Source organism: Zonotrichia albicollis, chromosome 27, assembly GCF_047830755.1.
Source record: "Zonotrichia albicollis isolate bZonAlb1 chromosome 27, bZonAlb1.hap1, whole genome shotgun sequence".
NCBI lineage: Eukaryota > Metazoa > Chordata > Aves > Passeriformes > Passerellidae > Zonotrichia > Zonotrichia albicollis.
Genome location: NC_133845.1, coordinates 3,903,652 through 3,917,322, shown reverse-complemented (window position 1 = coordinate 3,917,322; position 13,671 = coordinate 3,903,652). Strand labels below are relative to the sequence as shown.

Here is a 13,671-nt window from a genome sequence, read left to right as displayed (position 1 = left end):
AGCACCCCCTTCCAGCTCAGGACAGGACACATTTCCCCCAGGATGGACCAAGCAAATCAGCTGAAAAATCTCTCACAACTTCCTAAAATCCAGAGGATTTTCCAGTCTCCATTTCACCTGGGAAGTGACTTCTGCTTTCTCAACAAGCTCCACATTCACCTGACTTTTTTCTCCTCCTTTTCCAAGAGTTTAATTTGTTTTTCCCAGGCATTCAGCAAGGAACAAGCAAATCAGCTGAAATATCTCTCACAACTTCCTAAAACCCAGAGGATTTCTGTGTTTGCAGGACTGAGAAACAGAACCTTGCAGTGCCAGGGGTGAAAGGAGCTCACTGGTTTTATAATTTCCATTTCACCTGGGAAGTGACTCCTGCTTCCTCAAATAGCTCCACATTCACCTGACTTTTTTTCTCCTCCTTTTCCAAGAGTTTAATTTGCTTTTCCCAGGCACTCAGCAAGGAGCAGGGATGGAGCAATGCAGGGGTTTCACTTTTGGCAGGCCAAGCACAGCTGGAGGTGACACAGCCCCGTGTCCCTGTCCCACAGCAGCTCCCCAAGCCACCAACAGCTCTAAAAAGCCTCAAAATGAGGATGAATAATGGATTAAAACTAAATTTCTCCCTTTTTTGGGGGGGAGGAACACACCATTCTGTGGCATGGCAGGAAATGCCAGTTCTTGAGGCAGCCTGTGTGGTATTTCCTTCCTCCCTCAGGATGAAGGAGGAATTGAGAATCTCACTTCATGTTCTTAGAAGGCTATTATATTATATTATATTATATTATATTATATTATATTATATTATATTATATTATATTATATTATATTATATTATATTAATGCTGTACTAAAACGATACTAAAGAATAGAGAAAGGATACAGACAGAAAGTTACGAAGAATGAGAATGAAAATTCCTGACTCCTTCCAGAGTCCTGACACAGCCTGGTTGTGATTGGTCATTAACTCAAAACAATTCACATGAAATCAATCAAACAATCACCTGTTGGATAAACAATCGCTAAACCACATTCTAAAATAACAAAACAGGGGAAGCAAATCAGATCATTGTTGTTTTCGTTTTTCTCTGAAGCTTCTCAGCTTCCCAGGAGAACAAATCCTGGCAAAGGGATTTTTCAGAAAATGTGACGGTGACAAGCCTGGAAGGTGTCTCAGGAGAAAAGGAAGGACAAAATGGAGAGGTGGGTGACGCCATGGAAGGGTGACACAATGGAGAGGTGGGTGACACCAATAGAAGGGTGAGACCAATGGAGAAGTGGGTGACACCAAGGGAAGGGTGACACCAAGGGAGAGGTGGGTGACACAGTGGAATGGTGACATCAATGGAATGGTGACACAATGGAGAGGTGGGTGACACCAATGGAAGGGTGACACCAATGGAAGGGTGACACAGTGAAGAGGTGGGTGACATCAACAGAATGGTGACACTGTGGAGAGGTGGGTGACACAATGGAAGGATGACATCAATGGAGAGGTGTGTGACACAGTGGAAGGGTGCCATCAGTGGAAGGGTGACACAATGGAATGGTGACACAACGGAGAGGTGAGTGACACCAATAGAAGGGTGACACAATGGAGAGGTGGGTGACACCAAGGGAAAGGTGACACCAATGGAGAGGTGGGTGACACCAATGGAAGGGTGACACCAAGGGAAGGGTGACACAATAGAGAGGTGGGTGACACAGTGGAATGGTGACATCAATGGAATGGTGACACAATGGAGAAGTAGGTGACACCAGTGGAAGGGTGACACCAGTGGAGAGGTGGGTGACACCCAATGGAACAGTGACACAGTGAAGAGGTGGGTGACACCAATAGAATGGTGACACAGTGGAGAGGTGGTGACACCAATGGAAGGGTGACACCAATGGAAGGGTGACACAGTGGAAGGATGACATCAATGGAGAGGTGGGTGACACAATGGAATGGTGACTGACACAATGGAGAGGTGGGTGACACCAATGAAAAGGTGACATCAATGGAAGGGTGACATCAATGGAGAAGTGGGTGACACCAATGGAAGGGTGATACCAATGGAAGGGTGACACCAATGGAGAGGTGGGTGACACCAATGGAACAGTGACACAGTGAAGAGGTGGGTGACACAATGGAAGGATGACACCAATGGAGAGGTGGGTAACACAGTGGAATGGTGACACAGTGAAGAGGAGGATGACACCAATGGAAGGGTGACACAGTGAAGAGGTGGGTGACACCAACGGAATGGTGACACAATGGAGAAGTAGGTGACACCAATGGAAGGGTGACACCAATGGAAGGGTGACACCAGTGGAAGGGTGACATCAATGGAGAGGTGGGTGACACAATGGAATGGTGACACAGTGAAGAGGAGGGTGACACCAGTGGAAGGGTGACACAGCGGAGGGGTGGGTGACACCAACAGAATGGTGACACAGTGGAGAGGTGGGTGACACCAGTGGAAGGGTGACACAATGGAATGGTGACACAGCGGAGAGGTGGGTGACACCAATAGAAGGGTGTCACCAATGGAGAGGTGGGTGGCACCAATGGAATGGTGACACCAATGAAATGGTGACACAATAGAGAGGTGGGTGACACAGTGGAATGGTGACATCAATGGAATGGTGACACAATGGAGAGGTGGGTGACACCAATGGAAGGGTGACATCAGTGGAAGGGTGACACCAGTGGAGAGGTAGGTGACACCAATGGAACAGTGACACAGTGAAGAGGAGGGTGACACCAATGGAAGGGTGACACAATGGAATGGTGACACAGTGAAGAGGAGGGTGACACCAATGGAAGGGTGACATCAGTGGAAGGGTGACACCAGTGGAGAGGTAGGTGACACCAATGGAACAGTGACACAGTGAAGAGGAGGGTGACACCAATGGAAGGGTGACACAATGGAATGGTGACACAGTGAAGAGGAGGGTGACACCAATGGAAGGGTGACACAGTGAAGAGGAGGGTGACACCAATGGAAGGGTGACACAGTGGAATGGTGACACAGTGGAGAGGTGGGTGACAGCAATGGAAGGGTGACACAGTGGAATGGTGACACAGTGGAGAGGTGGGTGACACCAATGAAAGGGTGACACAGTGGGCAGCAGCTGTGACAGAACATCCCAGCCCGTGGCCACTGCTGGAGCAATTCCAGCATGGGGGAACAAATCTCTTCAACCTCCCCAGAAATTCCTCCAGACTGAGCTCAGCAGAAATGAATCAAAATTAACAACATCCCTTCAATGCTCCAAACTGCTCACAGGGGGAACTGGCTCAAAGTCAGCAAAGAAAACAGAATTTGGGGGTTTTAAATAAAGAGTTGGGGACTAAATATCAGCACTCACCAAGGCTGAGTTCAAATAAACCTGTGCACATTCCATTAATGTCTACGTAACTAATTCCCAATTGTATCTGTTTTAGAATGTTCAAACTCAACTCAGTTTTCCATTTCTCCAAAAAGAAAATTCAATTTTTTTCAGTACATTCACACTATGATGGTGCTTTAACACTGCAGATCACATTTCCCTTTAATTAAAACCAAAACCTACAAAAAACAGGTATAGAGAAAAACAAATTTCAAGCTATTCTGTTGTTCCTGTCATGGAAATGTCTGTTTTTCAAGCCAGAGATAAAACTGAGTTCCCCAAAACGCCACCACAACTCTAACTGAAATGCCACACACCCTTCAGCACCCTCAATGATATTTTTTTTCCAGCTTGAAGAGGGTTTGCAGCAGTTGAGGTTTCAGCAAATATGAGAATGAGGACGAGTTCACCTTTATAAAGCATTTATCCAGAAGCACATCATACAATTTATTGCTAAACACTTTAAAAAATTCAAAAGCTGCATCAAGGAGCAACCCAGTCCTGAGGTACAACCTTCCCCAGCATCATGCAGGCTTCAGGGAAGGGGAATTGGAAAAGATGGAGTGTTACAGCTGGAATAAATGTGACAGGGAGAGCTCAGCTGGGATTCCACGAGCCCTGCAATGTGTGAGCAGCGCCCCTGAGATCCGTGAGGGGTTTCACAGGGAATTCTGCACCCAGGAAGGAGTTTCTCCCTGGAATACAGCCATGCTGGAGGAGCCAGAGCAGCCTCAAAAGCAGATTTTTAACTATTAATGCCCTTCCCCACTCCCTGCAAGCCATGGCTCCCTCCAGCCACGCTGAACTTCATCCCTTTGTCAGATAAAACCTCAAACACGTTTAGCAGACACATCCCCTGCATGTTAACCCTGGTCTTTCTGGTGGTCAGCAGAACAAACCTTGGCTCTAAATGTACCCAGTGGTGCCAACCAAGCCTCCCAGCCATTCCCAGCTGGATCCACCCAGTTCCACTCCCAGATTGCCAGCCCATGCTGAATTTCATCTTTTTGTGAGATAAAACCTCAAACACGTTCTACAGACACATCTCCTGCACTTTAACCCTGGTCCTTTTGGCGGTCAGGAAAACAAACCTCGGCTCTAAATGTACCCAGTGATGCCAACCAAGCCTCCCAGCCATTCCCACCTCAAACCCATCTGCATCCACCCAGTTCCACTCCCAGATTGCCAGCCCACGCTGAATTTCATCCTTTTGTGAGATAAAACCTCAAACACGTTCTGCAATCACATCCCCTGCACTTTAACCCTGGTCCTTTTGGTGGCCAGGAGAACAAACCTTGGCTCTAAAGGTACCCAGTGATGCCAGCCTGGTGCTCCCAAATCCATCTGGATCCACCCAGTTCCAGTCCCAGATTGCCAGCCCATGCTGAATTTCATCTTTTTGTGAGATAAAACCTCAAACAAGTTTAGCAGACGCATCCTCTGCACTTTAACGATGGTCCTTTTGGTGGCCAGGAGAACAAACCTTGGCTCAAAGGCACCCAGTGATGCCAGCCTGGTGCTCCCAGCCATTCCCAGCTCTCAAATCCATCTGCATCCACCCAGTTCCACTCCCAGATTGCCAGCCCACACTGAATTTCATCTTTTGTGAGATAAAGCCTCAAACACGTTCTGCAATCACATCCCCTGCACTTTAACCCTGGTCCTTTTGGTGGCCAGGAGAACAAACCTTGGCTCTAAAGGCACCCAGTGATGCCAGCGTGGTGCTCCCAGCCATTCCCACCTCAAACCCAGCTGGATCCACCCAGTTCCACTCCCAGACTGCCAGCCCACAGGAAAGCAGAACCCACAGAACCCTGTGAAAGGCACAGGCAACAGAGAAGCCTCACAGAGAAGGGTGGATGCACCCACAAGCTCGAATTACTGTCTCGCTTTTGACACTCCCCCGACATCCTTTCCAAAAAGAAAATTGAAGAGGCTGCCAGAAGGGATTTCTCCTCACACAACCGTCCCTGGGAGTGGAAAGCTGCCCCTAAAGCACCATCTAGTGTCTGTCACTCCCTCATCCAGCAGCATCCCTGCTCCCACCGCAGATGCCACGGAGGGACCACGAGCTCCCAGATCCCCTCCCTCCCACCCCGACCTCTGCCTCCAGCACCAACCCTGCAGCGTTTCCAACCCCATCCCAGGGTGATTCCCTGCAGCAGGGAGGGTGGGCAGGGGGCAGGACAGGGTGCAGAGACAGAGTAAGAAGGTGCCAAGCGAAACCACTTACGCACAGTGAGGCCGGCAGCATTTCCATCCTACCTTTGCTGTCGCCATATCAGACGTCTCCATGCTTTCTGCTTGGCCTAGCAGTGAACAGGGGCATCAGGGGAGAAGGGAGGGAGGGAGGGGAGAGAAAGGGAAAGTCAAAAGAGGATGAAGAACAACAGGCAAACAACCTGGCAGGAGGATGAGAACAATGGAAATTGCTGAGGGGTTAGTGCTGAGATTCTGCCCCACCAGAGAAGGGCAGGAAAAGCATCCCAAGGGGTGGCCCCAGGTTAGGAACTCGTTTGGAGCTTGGCACAAGAACTGAGTCACTGCCATGCCCCCACCCAAGGGTCCAGCAGGAGGGACAGAGAGGAGCAGGAGGGACAGAGAGGACCCTGCTGCTCCTCCTGCTGCTGCTCCCAGCTTCCCTTCCAGGCTGAGCTCCTGCAGGGAGCTGGGGAAAATCCAACTTTTAGTGAGCAGGGAACAACCCAGGCTGCACTGAGCTGGGGAACAACGCAGCCTGCAGGGAGAAGGGAACAACCCAGCTTCCAGTGAGAAAAGGAATAACTCAGCTTGCAGGGAGAAGGGAACAACCCAGGCTGCAGTGAGCAGGGGAAGAACCCAGCCTGCAGGGAGAAGGGGATAACTCAGCTTTCAGTGAGCTGGGGAAGAATCCAGCACCCAGTGAGCCAGGGAACAACCCAACTTGCAGGGAGAAGGGAATAACCCAGCTTCCAGGGAGAAAGGGAACAACCCAGCCTGCACTGAGCTGGGGCACAACCGAGTCTGCACTGAGCCAGGGAACAACCCAGCTTGCAGGGAGAAGGGAATAACCCAGCTCCCAGTGAGCAGGGGAAGAACCCAGCCTGCACTGAGCACGGAACAACCCAGTCTGCAGGGAGAAGGGAATAACCCAGCCTGCAGTGAGCTGGAGCCCAGCCTGCAGTGAGCCAGGGGAACAGCCCAGCTTCCAGTGAGCAGGGAATAACCCAGCTTCTATCCAGCTGTGGAAGAAGCCAGCCTGCAGTGAGCCAGGGACACAGCCCAGCCTGCAGTGAGCCAGGGACACAGCCCAGCTGCAGCAGCTGCTCATCCTCACTCTGCAAGAAGGGAGAGTCACCCACCCCAGCCCAGCCCAGCCCCCCCGAGTGGGCATTCCAGGAGTCAGGAGGCCAGGAGGGAAGCAGGTGGGTTCTGGGCAGTGCACAGGTACAGCAGGAGTGCTCAGACACGAGGGGGATGATGTGGGGAGGGAAGAGAAGAGTGAGGGGGATCAGGCAGGCAGGTGAAGCAGCGATGGTGCAGAGCAGCCGTACCAGAGAGCACAGGGCAGGACGCGGGGTGCAGGCTGCTCACTGCGCCCCCCGGGCTCACTCACCTCACACAACACCCTCACACGACTGGGCCTGACCTAGTAACCCTTTGGTGCACGCTGAGCTCGGCCTGGAGGCACCAAAGCCCCGGCAAAGGTGCTGGGTGCCAGCAGCGGGAGGCATCCGTAGCTGCGTGTGCCCGCCCGGATTGGCGGAGCACGGTGACTTCACGCCACCCCAGCCATCCCCCTGCTTCTCCTCCTGGCCTACTTTGCTCCAGGAAACCAGCCTGGAGCCTGAGAGGCAGCCCAGCAGCTCCCAGAGCAGAGCCGAGGGAGGCAGGGAAACACTGCAGAGCTCAGGCACATCAAAGCCTCTGAGAGCATCACTGCTCCCAGGGCTGCCTGGCAGTGCTGCCTCAAAGTGCTTATTCATCCCCGGTGCTCAGGCACGCAGCAGGAGCACGCAGGGACCCACAAACGGATTTATGGCAGGGTTTGAACACACCCAGGGGCAGCTCAGCCTCTGCAAAACCAGCACTGAGCACTGCGGCTGCCCTGGGCACAGGCGCTGCCACACCCCAGAGGACAGACCCAGGGGGTTTGGTATACTCAATATTTAACTTACAGCCATGGCAGACCCACAGGGGTTTGGTATATTCAGTATTTCACAACTCTGGTAGATCTACAGGGGTTTAGTATACTCAATATTTTACAGCTGTGGCAGACCCATGGGGGTTTATCATATTCAGTATTTTACAGCCATAGCAGACCCACAGGGGTTTGGTATATTCAATATTTAACTTACAGCCCTGGCAGACCCACAGGGATTTCATACATTCAGTATTTTACAGCTGTGGCAGATCCATGGGGGTTTATCATATTCAATATTTTACAGCCATAGCAGACCCATGGGGGTTTATCATATTCAATATTTTACAGCTGTGGCAGATCCACGGGGGTTTGGTATATTCAATATTTAACTTACAGCCCTGGCAGACCCACAAGGGTTTATTATATTCTATATTTTACAGCCCTGGTAGACCCATAGGGATTCAATAGATTCAATATCTGACAGCCCTGGCAGACCCCTGGGAGTTTAATATATTCAATATTTTACAGCTGTGGCAAACCCATGGGGGTTTATTATATTCTGTATTTTACAGCCATGGCAGACCCACGAGGGTTTGTTATATTCAATGTTTTACAGCCCTGGCAGACCCTTGGGAGTTGAGTATATTCAATATTTTACAGCTGTAGCAGACTCATGGGTGTTTAGTGTAATCTATATTTTACAGCTGTATCAGACCCATGGGGATTTAGTATATTCAATATTTCCCAGCCCTGGCAGACCCACAAAGGTTTAATATATTCAACATTTTACAGCTGTAGCAGACTCATGGGGATTTAGTATATTCCATATCTACAGCCATGGCAGACCCACAGGGGTTTGGTATATTCAATAGTTAACTTACAGCCCTGGCAGACCCACGACTGTTTAGTATATTCAATATTTTTCAGCTGTGGCAGACTCATGGGTGTTTAGTGTAATCTATATTTTACAGCTGTATCAGACCCATGGGGATTTAGTATATTCAATATTTTACAGCCCTGACAGACCCACGACTGTTTAGTATATTCAATATTTTACAGCCCTGGTAGACCCATGAGGGTTTAATATATTCAATATTTTACAGCCCTGGCAGACCCACAATGGTTTGTTATATTCAGTATTTCACAGCCCTGGCAGACCCAGGGGGTTTGGTATATTCAATATTTAACGTACAGCCCTGGCAGACCCAAAAGGGTTTATTATATTCTATATTTTACAGCTGTGGCAGACCCAAGGGGATTTAATATATTCAATATTTTACAGCTGTGGCAAACCCATGGGGGTTTATTATATTCTATATTTTTCAGCTGTGGCAGACCCATGGGGATTTAATATATTCAATATTTTACAGCTGTGGCAGACCCATGGGGATTTAATATATTCAATATTTTACAGCTGTGGCAAACCCATGGGGGTTTATTATATTCTGTATTTTACAGCCATGGCAGACCCACGAGGGTTTGTTATATTCAATATTTTACAGCTGTAGCAGACTCATGGGGATTTAGTATATTCCATATCTACAGCCATGGCAGACCCACAGGGGTTTGGTATATTCAATAGTTAACTTACAGCCCTGGCAGACCCAGGGGTTTTGGTATATTCAATATTTAACTTACAGCCCTGGCAGACCCACAAGGGTTTATTTTATTCCATATTTGCCAGCCCTGGCAGACCCGCAGGATTTTAGTGCATTCAACATTTGACAGCCCTGGCAGCAGCCTGTGCTGGAGGACAATGGCACAGATGTCACCCTCCTGCAGAGGGGGCAGCAGGCTGGGGACAGGCAGGAGCCCTCAGCACCAAGCCACCCCTAGGAAAGGCCATGAGCACAGAGATGGAATGCTCAGACACGAGGGGGATGGATGCCCTGGCACACAGAAATGCGGATTTTGCCCTGTGTTTGTGCTGCCATGCGTTCATGCGTGCCTGCACAAACCCACGCTGGCACACTGCTCCTTTGTGCTCAGAATACACAAAAGCTCTGGGAGAGAGGAGCCTTGGATGGGGAGCTGGGAAGGAATTCATCCCTGGCAGTGCCCAAGGCTGGGCTGGACGGGGCTTGGAGCGCCCTGGGATGGTGGGAGGGGTCCCTGCCATGGCCCTGGGTGGGTGTAAGGTCCTTCCATCCCAAACCATTCCGTGATTCCATGAAATACTGTTATAGACATCTTTTTATGGAAAATCCTTTCCTTAGGATTTTTCCTCCTGAGAAGCTGGGAGGCCTCAGGAACAAAACGTAAACAATGGTTATCTGCTGCTGTGGAATGCAACAGGTGCATCTGGGATTGGTCTCATGGGGTTGTTTCTAATTAATGGCCAATCACAGTCAGCTGGCTCGGACTCTCTGTCCCAGTCACAAACCTTTGTTATCATTCCTTTCTATTCTTAGCTTAGCTGCCTTCCGATGAAACCTTTTCTTCTATTCTTTTACTATAGTTTTAATGTAATATATATCATAAAATAATAAATCAGCCTTCTGAAACAGGTCCTCGTCTCTTCCCTCAACCTGTGAACACTGGCACAAAATACAGCCTGGTCAGGGACATAAAACCCCTCTTCTAAATGCTTATTTCAGCCTCCTAAAGCAGCCAGTGCAGACACAGAGATCCACAAACAGCAAATCCACACCCTCTGCTCCCCAACCCCTCCTTCATGAAGCCACAGATGTCCCTCAATGACATTTCTATTTCTGTGATTTTCTCCAACTTCACAACAGCGTGGGAAGGGAAGAAAAAAGCACAACAGCTTCATGAAGGACTTTCAGCAAATCTTGAGCTAAAGAATCGTAATTTTGCAGCTCAGAAAAAGCTGAATTTCCACGTTTCAGCCTCTCTACAGCAGAGGCTCCCTGTGGCTGCAGCAGCTCCTGAACTTAAAAGCAAACAGGAAACATCTCCTGAGGAAGTACAGCCTTAGGAAGGGAACAGCCCACTGTGAAATGCCTGAGCTCTGGGGAGGAATTCCAGGCTCCATAAATATCCACAGCCACGGCCCTGTTAGCCCGAGGTTCCTAATTGCCCTCGAAAGGATTCCTTAGCAATTAGAGAACATTGCTTTTTGTCAGCATTACCCTTCCCACAGGCACAGCCCACAGCCAGCAGGGCATCCTCTGTATGGCTCCAGAGCAGCCTCACCTCCCAAAGACTCCCAGGGACTCAAAAATTCCCTTTTTCTTTACAAAATTCCAGGCTCCATAAATATCCACAGCCACAGTACTGTTAGCCCGGGCTTCCACCTCCTCCAAAAGGATTCCTTAAAAATTAGAGAACCTTGCTTTTTGTCCCCCAGGCACAGCTGGGCATCCTCTGTATGGCTCCACAACCCTCAAAGACTCCCAGGGACTCAAAAATTCCCTTTTTCTTTACAAAATTCCAGGCTCCGTTAATATCCACAGCCACGGTCCTGTTAGCCTGGGCTTCCACCTCCTCCAAAAGGATTCCTTAACAATTAGAGAACCTTGTTTTTTGTCAGCATTACCCTTCCTACAGCAACAGCTGGGCATCCTCTGTATGGCTCCACATCCCCAGAGCAGCCTCACCTCTCACAGACTCCCAGGGACTCAAAAATTCCATTTTTCTATTTACAGAATTCCAGGCTCCGTTAATATCCACAGCCACGGTCCTGTTAGCCCAGGCTTCCACCTCCTTCAAAAGGATTCCTTAAAAATTAGAGAACCTTGGTTTTTTTCAGCATTACCCTTTCCACAGGCACAGCTGGGCATCGTCTGTATGGCTCCACAACCCTCAAAGACTCCCAGGGACTCAAAAATTCCCTTTTTCTATTTATAGAATAAGAGCCTCACCTCTCAAAGACTCCCAGGGACTAAAAAAAATTCCCTTTTTCAAGTGCAGTGCAAACAAAGGGCTGAGCAGGCTCGGATTAATTTGCCAGGAAAGGTGCGTGAGCTGCAGGCAGAGAATTCACTGTGCTGCCAGTGAGGCGCCACTCCAGCCACGCTGTGATTCTCCCATATGGCAAAAAAGAAAAAAAAAAAAAGAAAAGGAGTTAGGGAAGCACCAAAAAAAACCCCCTGTTTGGGTCTGTGAAATGCATGCAAACAAAACCTGTTAGCGACAGAACCAGTGGGAGGGGAAATTAGAAACAAATCAGGAAATGTTACGGGGAGAGAGGAAGAACTGCTGGAGAAAATGTAAGGAGGAGAGAGTTTAATGGGAATGCCGAGGAGGAGGGAGTTTAATTGGCATAGGCACCTTGGTTACAGGTGTACAGACCCCCAGGAAAATGTGGCAGGTGGGCACAGTCCCGAGTCGTCCCCGAAGGCGGCAGCGACGGGCAGCGATGCGCAGATGCCATCACAGCATCTGCCGGCCAGGGAAAAAGCCTTTTTCCATTTCCCTGGGAAAAAGCCCTGCAGGGACTCCCTCGGTGCTGCCGCAGCTGGGAAGTCACATGAGGCTTCATTTCCAGCAAAAAAAATAAATAAAAAAATGCATTTCTCTCTCTGCAGGCATGACGGGAGCTGTAGTTCATGGCCAGGGCAGAGAGAGCCCGAGAGCCATTTCTGAGCCATTTCTGGAGCCTGGGGAGGGGCAGAAAGGTGGGACAGCAGCACAACATCTTGGAATATTCCTACTTGAAATATTCCCAACTTTTTTCTAATTCCTACTTGCAATATTCCTACCTTTTTTAGGATTCCTACCTTTTTTTCTGATTCCTACTTGGAGTATTCCTACCTTTTTCTGATCCTGCTTGCAATATTCCTACCTTTTTTAGGATTCCTATTTGGAATATTTCTACCTTTTTCTGATTCCTACTTGCAACATTCCCACCTTTTTCTTATTCCAATCTGGAATATTCCTACCTTCTCCTGATTCCTACTTGCAATATTCCTATCTTTTTCTGATTCCCACTTGGGATATTCCTACTTGGGATATTCCTGCCATTTCATGATTCCCACTTGCAATAATCCTACCTTTTTCTGATTCCTACTTGGAATATTCCCACCTTTTTCTGATTCCTACTTTTTCTGATTCCTACCTGGAATATATCCACTTTTTTTTCTGATTCCTACTTGGAATATTCCTGCCTTTTTCTGATTCTTACCTTTTTCTGATTCCCACTTGGATTATTCCTACCTTTATCTGATTCCTACTTGCAATATCCCTACCTTTTTTCTGATTGATACTTGGAATATTCCCACCTTTTTCTTATTCCTATTGGGAATATTTCTACCTTTTTCTGATTCCTACCTTTTCCTGATTCCTACTTGCAATATTCCTACCTTTTTCTGATTCCTTCTTGAAATATTCCTTCTTTTTTTCTGATTTCTACTTGAAATATCCCTACCTTTTTTCTGATTCCTACTTTGAATATTCCCACCTTTTTCTTATTCCTACTTGGAATACTCCTGCCTTTTTCTGATTCCTACTCAGAATCAGAGAGTGGAGAAAACCAGCCCTCCATCAAAAGGAGAAAAATAATTCCCTTATTTAAAAAAAATTAAATTATATAATTTTAAATATGCTATTTAAAATAATAAAAGAGAGACTTGGGGACAGGAAGATATTTGTATCAGGAGAATGAGGGGCAGCACCAGGAAGGCAGAGAGGCTGGGATGATTCAGGTTGTAACCGCTGCTTTCTTGAGCAATATTAGAATTTTTGAATCCTGCTTCCACGCTGTGCTTTGGCTCTTTGCCTCCCCTCATTGTCCTGCCTGTTTGAACTCCGCCTTCCTTTTGCCTGGGGTGGTGCAAGAACCTCTCCCAGCTCGGGAAAGGCTCAGTCACTGCAAATCTGGGGAACAGAGAACTCTGACTCATGGCACACCTCAGAGAGAAATCCCCATTCTCCTTTGCAGGGCAATTCAAAGGGAAGGCATTTCCTAATTTCCTAATTTTTGCCTCCATTGCCAAGAATGTGCAGCCACTGTGAGCAGGCAGCAAGAGGTCACTGCCTGGGGCAGAAATCTTGATTGGTTTTGTTCTTTGAGACAAAGAGATCCTCAGTTATGTCATGGTCTGAAATAATTCCCATCACACCACAGCCCAACACCTGAACAGGAGGAGATTTCCACTCAGCATCATGTTAAACATGCAGACTGCCCAAATCAGAGTGCTTTTAAATACCTAAATAAAGCCTTCAGACCTGTTGGAACCAAAGTCTTTCCAAGCTAAATCTTTATATTCAGTCCAACA

At 48.3% G+C, this 13,671-nt stretch overlaps 1 protein-coding gene across 8 annotated transcripts in view; it reads right to left on the bottom strand.

The window, feature by feature from the left end:
• The window catches only part of GRAMD1B (GRAM domain containing 1B), a 148,798-nt gene that overhangs the window by 97,002 nt on the left and 38,125 nt on the right, over positions 1-13,671 (bottom strand). Inside the window, exons 1-2 of one of the 8 annotated variants that reach the window (XM_074559637.1) lie at positions 11,726-11,896; positions 5,635-5,678 (exon numbers count right to left, since the gene is read on the bottom strand). The exons of 5 other annotated variants lie outside the window; for them this stretch is intronic. The gene's annotated coding sequence lies outside the window, so the exon portion shown is untranslated. Of the gene's footprint in view, positions 1-5,634; positions 5,679-6,964; positions 7,070-11,725; positions 11,897-13,671 lie in introns of those variants that run through there. 2 more of the 8 variants (XM_074559635.1, XM_074559638.1) reach the window with 2 other exon arrangements.